Genomic DNA, 6,274 nt, shown 5'->3' with positions numbered 1-6,274 from the left:
CACAAGTTGGGAAACGTGAGCTGGGACATGGACAAGGAAAAAGACTTCAATCCCCCTCTCATCAGATTTGTGGCTGTGACTGGAAGGTGACTTCCCTACGCCAGGATGGTGATTAGATTATTCCATATGTATGAAGGTGGTCTGCCTTAGGGACATCTTCACCCTTGGAGCCAGTGTTTCCTTTGATTCTTGCAGGATCCAGAAGAGTCCAGTTATACCTACACCCTTTTCCTTGTTTCCTCTGAAAATGAAGACAAGTGGTAAGGAGAAAAGAAAGCTCAGGTCCTACCCTGTACCCCTATGAAGGAGTACCTTGGCACGCACAGAGATGCCTAGGGATGTCTCCAGATATACAGCCTCATGTTTTCCACTTATATTTCTGCAGTCCACTTGAATGCATTATCTCCTTTTGGTAACTATTTCCATGAGCCCTTTGTTTAAAATGCTTATTGTATGTAAAATTTGTTCTGTGTAACTTGAACTCTGTGAGTGCCACAGCCTAGCACGTGATGGGCACAGTCTATTGGCTGCATGCCAGAGCAGAACAGAGTTGTGCAACTACTAATTATATGATTATAAAATAATAACACTGTAGTAGCTCAACAGCCCAAAGGTAATATTACTATTCAAAGTTTTGGCTTTATGAGGCACCAAAGGGCACCTTCAACTCAGAACTTTCAGCTTTATGTTCAACTGCTAATATCCTTTATCTTGTTATGACAATTCCTTAGAAAAACAGACGGATGGGAAAAATATATTCCCTTCTTTATGACTGGTCTTGAAATTACATGCTCTAACATGGAACTTCCCAAAAAAATGACTGTATTGCGGGTGTAAGATTATACAGAGAATAATTCTACTCTAAATACTTTTTTGGTTTAACTTTGAGCCCAAAGTAGGCTGCTAGGTGCATTACCTTCTTCATTAAATTAATTTGGACCAAAAAAAAAAAAAACTGAACAGAAGACAAAGCTCTGGGAGACTGTATGCTAAAACAAGATTTGCTTGGATCCTAAAAAACAATAAATAAAGGAAATGTGGAGAAATAGACCTGATATTCCACCTGAAACTCAGGCTACCTTTTCTTATTTCACTCCCCAGATATGTCCTTGCACCAGCTATGCAAATGACTCCTGTGCAAGCCTTTGGTGGTCTTTTTATTCTTCTTAGAATCATTTCACATTTGTCCTCTTTTCGCTATGTAAGAACTAAAACTGAGACAATATTCAGACATCCCAGAATGTAGGAGAAGCTGTAGGATCACAGAATAATTGAGGTTAAAAAGGAGGTTGTTGAGTATTCATAACAGGGCCCATTAGCTCAGGCTGCTCAGGGCTTGTGCCATTGAGTTTTCAGTACCTCCAGGGATGGGGATCCCACAGCCTCTTTGGACCCCTCCTTCAGGGTATGACCAGTCTCAAGGTGATAGTTTTTTCGTAGTATTTAATCAGGTTTTCCCATGTTTCGACCTTGTTCTGTCACTCGGCACTTCTGAGGAAGGCCTGGCTTCATCTTCTCTGCAATCTCCCATTAGGTCACTCCAGACAGTGATAATATTCCCCCTGAGCTGCCTCTTGCCCAGTCTGAACAGTCCCAGCTCACTCTGTCTCTCCTTGTATGTGTCCTTGTGCTCCAGGCCCCAACCATCTTGATGGTCCTGTGCCAGACTTGCTTCTATAAGTCCATGTCTTTCTTGTACAGGGGAGTCCCGGACTGCTCACAGCACTCAAGATGTGGCCTTACGAGAGCTGAGTGGCTAGCTAAACCCTTGCCAAGGTCCCTCTCAATAGGGTTGGCCTATAGGGAAAGCCCTGCCCTCCAGCATGTCAACTGCTCTCCCAGTAGAAACTTCCAGTGCCCTTTAATCCCATTTCTTAGGTTATTAATAAAGGCATAAAACTGAATTGGTGCTAGTATTGGTCCCTGAGGAACACTGCTAGTAACTGGTCACCAGTTGGACTTTGTACCACCGACTGATTACAAACAACCCTCTGAGCCTAGCAGCACAGATAATTTCCCACGTGCCTTGCCATCCACATATCCTGTCCATATCTCATCAGTTTTGCAATAAAGCTATTGAAGAAAACAATTTTACTTAAGTCTCGGAATACAACACCCACTTCTCACTCTTCATCCACAAAGCCAGTCATATCACCACATAAAACATTCAGGCTGGAAGGGCACAATTTGCCCTTGGTAAATCCATATTCCCAATCAACTTCTTGTCCTTCCTGTGCTTGGAAATGTCTTATAAGAGGATTCACTCTATCAGTTTCCCAGGGACTGAGGCAGGGCTGACCAGCCTCTAGCTCAGCAGATCCTCCTTCTTGCCCTTTTTGAGGATGGGTGTGATATTTGCATTTTTCCAGTCATTGGGAACCTCCACCATGACCAACAACAGAGAGTGGCTTTGCAGTGACATCAGCTAGGTCCCCTAGCACCCCTGGATGCCTCCCATCTGTTTCCATGGACTTGTCTATGGCTAATCAGCTGAAGCTCTCACTAACTCCATTTGCCTCAACTGTGGGTATGGTTGCACTCCCACAGACTCGGCCAGGAGGCTCAGGCACCTTAAAGGCCTGATGGCAAACCTTATCAGTGATAAACAAGGCAAAAAGGGCACTGAGTACGTCAGCCTTTTTTATCCTTAGTCACTGTCGCCAGCCTCACCGAACAGCAGGCCTGCATTTTTCTTAGCTCTCATTCTTCTGTGGATGTACTTACAGAAACCTCTCTTGTTGTCCTTCACATCCCTTGCTAGGTTCACCTCCAACTGAGCTTTGGTTTTCCCAACCCCATCCCTGTGTGCTCAAGCAGTGCCTCTGTACACCTCCCAGATAGCACCTCCCTGCTCTCTCTTTGAATTGGGAGCACTATACAAATATTTAGAGCTTTAGACTGTTTTACACAGACATCCCACTGCAGGTTCATCCAGTCAATAGACCTTTTTCATCCTAAATTAATTTTAATGTGAAGAAGTTTTCTGATTTTTCCATTCCATTTTTGATTACATCCCACATTAATTTCATGTTAATTAATTTTCTGTTATTTCTAGCTTATGTCTTAATTTTTTTCTAAGACTCTTAATATCATCTTCCCCTGATTTGTCCTGAAACCACCTTTGACTTTACAATTCCTTGAAATTTTATTAAAGCAACATCCATATATTCCCTTGGATCTATGTTGAGCTAGTGTAATTGTGAGGGACTGAAAGAAATGTATGTCTGTCATGATCCAACTGAATCCTTGCATAATTGCACTGCCTTTAAATGGTTACACCTGGGGTTAATTTCATCCAGTTCCTACCAATATGAATTTACTACATTTAGCTGGATACATCAGTATTATTAGATATGTGTTTTTAAAAGCTTGTAGTGCCATCCAATCTGGTAAGTCTTTACGAGTTGCATGTTACTATATAGCAAAGGGACAAGGCATAGCAGTCTGTGTTTTGCAGCACAGAATGCATGAGGTTAACAAAGGAGATTTTCCTCATTCTCCCTTTTAAACTAAAAAGAATACTGTGTTGTTATACCACTTATCTCTTACTTGGAGTTAATGACGTGACTAACGGATTTGACTAAGTTTCATGGGGAAAAATCCAAGTGGGTGGCAACTCATAATCTGATTTTTAGGTGGGACAAGCCATCCCCGTCTCCACTGATATCCCCCAATCCCATTTCACTGTTCTCTCACACACCCATAAACTAAAGCAAGCTCTCCTTCCAATATTGCCTAGAATTGTGATTATTCTGTCTCTTTTGATTCATTCAGTTTACCTATGTAATAGTAAGTGCATGCCTTTAAAATGTAAATGTGTTAATCTTATTAAAAATATTGCTTGATAGTATAAGGGCTTATGGCCAAAACAAAGAAACTGCAACAACAGGAATGGTAATATACACTGTTCTCTATACATACAGTTACATTTTCAAATAACAATAAGTGGTGTGTATAACAATGAAAGTAAATCTAAGTAATGAATAAGAAAATCCACACGTCTTGATGTTACTGTGATCATAAATGTCTATTTATTGTCAGGAGTTAGGTGGAGGCAAAACCAATTACTTTAATCTTTTCAATTTACTTTAGTGGAATGCAACCTTTAACCAGATACGCAGTAGAACTATGCATATATATATATTTCACCTTTATGCAGGAAAGCTCTTTCACTGGGTAATATTGGACAACTAGAATAGCATCAAATATTTCACTAAACCCACATACTTTTGTTCTTCAAAGGCATACATCTGTCTATGTATCTATTTATTTACCTATGTAGGAGTCAAACATGCAAACCTTCTCTCTCATTTTCTTCTTTTCCAAATTTAACAAAAACATTTCTCTTCACTTTTTTTTTTAACTTTTTGGTTTCTACTCCCATTGAGTCCTTTTCTAAAACCTTTTTCACCTGAGGTGAATCTTGGTATTGACATTTTGGTCGATCAAAAAATAAATTTTAGACAGAAAAAAAAAAAAACAGAGAAAATTCCATGTTTTTTATTTCAGTTTTTAAGAACGATTTAAATTCTATCAAAAAGATTGTCTCCCAACTGCCTGACTATGTTTTGGATTACATGGAAAAATGTGATTTTCTGAAAATCCTATTTCTTAGAGTTGAATCAATTTTAATAATTTTGGCCAGAAAACAAGTGGAGGTGGGAAAGGATTAATGAAACAGAAGTTCTTAATTTAGCAAATTATATTTTTTCCACATAACAGCTGATTCCAAACTTTTTTTTTTTTTGAAGAATACCTAGATTTCATAAATAGCTTGACTTTTTTTCCTGGTTTTAATTAAGCTTCTTTACATACACAAACACCTCCCATCCACAAAAAAAAGATCTTTAAACCAACTCCTTAAATGCACAGCTCCTCTTTGAATCATGCCCTCGCACAGTCATTCTTTGTGCCTTCAGCAAAGATTTTGGTTTGAGCACTCTTTGGGTTTTTGCTTATGTTCATAACAAGAAGTACAGCGGCCACACAGTTTCTGTCTTCCACATACACATAGCTTAACGTAGCGTGGAGCAGCACCGTGACAGTACAATGCCCAATAGGTCAGCAGCTCCAGTCACAGGAATGTCTGGGATCTTATCTACACTGGGGGAAAAAATGCACGGGGGTTAGAAAGCAGAGGTGTCTCCAGGCTCACTTTATTGCCCTCTGCGTTCCCCACCCACCACAGAAACAGCTTGCCCTGCAGCAAGGGCTGGCCACATCCAACGCACCTCAGGGGCAGTGCCCCCAGCAAGGGGCCCTCGGCTCACGGCCTGTTTGCTTTGGGAAATTTCAGTTCTTACAGCTGATAGCCAGAGCCACGTCACAGGTATTAACTGTACTTCACCTGTGTTGCAATCAAGGGCAAAACTGCTGCTTTGCAATCTCAGCCTTGTGCTTTTAAGCGAGATGTTCCATCAGATTAGCTGCAGCAGGAAACAGGTGGATATAAACCATGCATCCATGCTGGGCTCTGTGAGGTCAGCCTTCCTTGCTAAGGATGAAGGTACATTGTGTTCCTTTAAAAATGGGGTACAGTACCTTACTTGGTGTATGACGACGAAATAAACTGGACTTTAAAGGAGATGGCTATTGCAATTTTTTTTTTCAAAGTATTACTTTTTGTGATTGCAGCACAGTCTGTGGGAAGCTGGATTTTTAAGGATTTTTTTAATTGTTGTTTTTTTTTTTTCATTTTACTTTTTACTTACCGACATTAACATTTTGACAAGCCATAGTATTTCTCTTTATGTACCTTGCCAGCATCTACCTCAGCAGAAACCTCAAGTCATCTGAAGACAAACTCCCTTTTGCCCTTGTAGGAGGGGGAAAATGAATCAAATAAATTAATAAATAATCACCAAAGCCTCAGTTCTCATGGTAGATTTCTTCAAGAAAAAAAAAAGAGGGAAGAAAGCAGAAGCTTACAAACAGAAGGCATGAATAGGGAAGCCTCTTTTTTTTAAAGAAAACAACTGGGATGGGCAGAGAAAGAAGGGAGGAGGGTGCAGGAAGTTGGTTTACAACAGCAAATCAGGTCAGATCCTTGGGTGAAGGAACAGCTGTAGCTTGCAGCTACTGCCTATTACAGTATATTAGTACACATCCCAACCCAGGAAGTTCTTGATTTAAATGTCACCCCTTTTCAGTCCACCTGCTTGCATGGATCTTCAGGTCCCAAAGCATGTAGAAATTCCTATCTTTTCTTAAAAACAAACAAACAAAAAAACCCAACACTTTGTAACCATTTTTAACTTTCTAATACTCCAGGGAA

The 6,274-nt window shown here is 40.3% G+C and overlaps 1 long non-coding RNA gene across 1 annotated transcript; it reads right to left on the bottom strand.

Moving 5' to 3' along the window:
• Positions 1-3,211: 3,211 nt before the first annotated feature.
• LOC310896159 lies at positions 3,212-6,049 on the bottom strand. Its single transcript, XR_014581240.1, has 3 exons — positions 5,929-6,049; positions 5,232-5,815; positions 3,212-5,103 (listed from the first exon to the last, which is right to left on the bottom strand). It is a non-coding gene; the product is annotated as an uncharacterized lncRNA (long non-coding RNA).
• Between the last annotated feature and the right edge of the window lie 225 nt (positions 6,050-6,274).

Source organism: Anser anser, assembly GCF_964211835.1.
Source record: "Anser anser genome assembly, chromosome: 1".
Taxonomy (NCBI): Eukaryota; Metazoa; Chordata; class Aves; order Anseriformes; family Anatidae; genus Anser; species Anser anser.
This window is presented reverse-complemented; position numbering and strand designations above follow the sequence as displayed.